The following is a 2,296-nucleotide window of genomic DNA, read 5'->3' as shown; positions in this document are numbered from 1 at the left end:
GCTTTTATTTAAACATTTATTTTATTTAATATATTTATAAAACTAAAATTATTCTGTTTTACACGAAACTTGCCAGCACTTTCCTCCTACTAGTTTTCACTTACCTCTTAGGTTGTGACCAGAAAATATAACAAAGTAACTAATAAAAAACACAATATGTTGGACAGCTGACAAACGTGATGCACAATCGTAATGGCTTTCCTCTAAAAATGTTAACTAGCGCGGCCACTAGGTATGATTCATAACAGCACAACCCAGAGTGCTCTTTTAATCTTTTCGCTATTGAGATCTGTTCACATTACGTGGCACTGAGAGTGGCAGACATATCGCTTCCAAACGTCGCCGGAACTGAGTCAGCGCGTTTATACATGTCCACGGCCCCCCAGGAAAGGCACTGGGCCACGCGTCTACTCATCTTCAGTAGTTAAAGGGTTAAAGAGGGAATTGTGTGTACGGTATTGCCTCCATCTCCCCTAAGCGCTATTTTCTTCATAACAATTTTTGCTATTTCAGAGCATCTCGAGCCACAAAAAATTACCTCGGGGACTGCCAGTTTGACACCCCTGGTTTAAGGTATCAGAACCTCAAACCCACATATTCTGACTGTATAAAGTAAATGGTGTGATTACCTGGGAAGGAAGAATAAACTCCCAGGGATTAGGAAATAAAAGTGGTGCTCAAAACAATTTGGGGAACCTCGTGGGGCAAGGTGAAGTGGTAGCTAAGGCAGAATAGGAGAATTCAAAGAACACAGCAGTGCTTTCCCATAGAAATAAGATGTGAACCCATAGCTAGTTGTTAGTTGCCATTGAGTCTGTTTCGACTCCTGACGACCCCAGGTGTGGAGAGGAGCACTAGGCTCCACGGGGTTGTCAGGGCTGTGGCTTTTCAGAAGCAGATTGCTGGGCGTGTCTGCAGAGATGGCAAGCTATCTGCTAAGTAGTAGCTCCAAGTTCACTGGGAGTTAATTCTGACACATAGTGAACCTACGAGTGTAGAACTGTTCCTGTGGACTTCCTTTTGAAAATTCTTTCCCCACTTCGGCACATACACATAATAGAGTACTATGCAGCACTGAAAAGCACAGATGATCACATGAAACACGTTGTTTCATGGGAAGAGTTGGAAGGAATCATGTTAAGAGAGGTAATCCAATCTCAAAAGGACAAGTATAACATGAGTCCCCTGAGGTAAGTAGAATCAGCACAACAGGAATAGAAGAATAGACAAAAAAAAAAAAAAGAATAGACACTTTACTCACAATACACAGGTGGAAGCCTAGGTAGTTGGGGGGAGGTCAGACCATACCCAGGGAGGTACATGTGAGTCCATCATAAAGAAGGGGAAGGGAAAAGGAGGAGGGAGAATGGGCGTGGGGAGAAACTGGGATGATAACATGGGGGGAACAGGGCACTAACCCACCCAGGGGGAGAATATTGGTTGTGTCTCCACAAATGGAATGTGCATACATACCCTACCATCACGCACCAAATCAGGAGGGCAACGTAACATGTGGAGGAATCCATGAAAAGACTGGACTATAAGGCCTGCCCCAACCAGAACCAGCCTGACCCCCACCTTAGAAGTGTTTGCCACAGAGAATGACATTAAACCTTCTGGTGGGGGAAAGGAGCCAACCTATCAGACCCAGACAGAAGCGGAAGCAAATGAAGGGGGAGGAAGGGTTTGGAGCACATCCTGGCCCACCAAATCCTGAGGATGATAACCCCACTCAGAGCAGGCAATGCACAGAGAGGACCATATGACTGGCCCCACTATGAGACACGACATCCCACACTGACCCACAGCCCTACAGAGGACAACACTGGAGACACTGTGTGGGATTTGTACCCGATCTGACCCCATCACACAGAGGTAAAACACTAAGAGCGTGCAATAGAACAGCAAGGGGAGGAGAACAAGTAAGTCCTGAGGGAGAACCAAAAATAGACTTTGGGGCCAGGGCGTGGCACCCCATCAGACCTGACCGGAAAACACTCCTAAAGGTCAACAAACAGACCTTGAACTATTTACAGGCTTTTCTTCTTTTTTGTTGTTTTGGGGTGTGTTTTTTTGTCATTGGTTTTTTTGTTGCTGTCATTTTGTTTTCCTGTGCCCCTTTGTTTGGTGCTGTCTTGGTTTTTTGTGCATAATATTATCTCTGCAGGTCTATCTAGATAAGATAGGCTGGAAAAACAATCTGGAGGAGAAAACAACAGGACCGATGATTCCAGGGGGGGAGGGGGTATGGGAGACGGGGAGAGGGGGGCAAAGAAGTAGTGTTAACCAACCCAGG

This window comes from Echinops telfairi, unplaced genomic scaffold (assembly GCF_000313985.2).
Source record: "Echinops telfairi isolate 266 unplaced genomic scaffold, ASM31398v2 ScPeMD7_5592;HRSCAF=6446, whole genome shotgun sequence".
Lineage (NCBI taxonomy): Eukaryota > Metazoa > Chordata > Mammalia > Afrosoricida > Tenrecidae > Echinops > Echinops telfairi.
Note: the sequence above shows the minus strand (reverse complement) of the source record.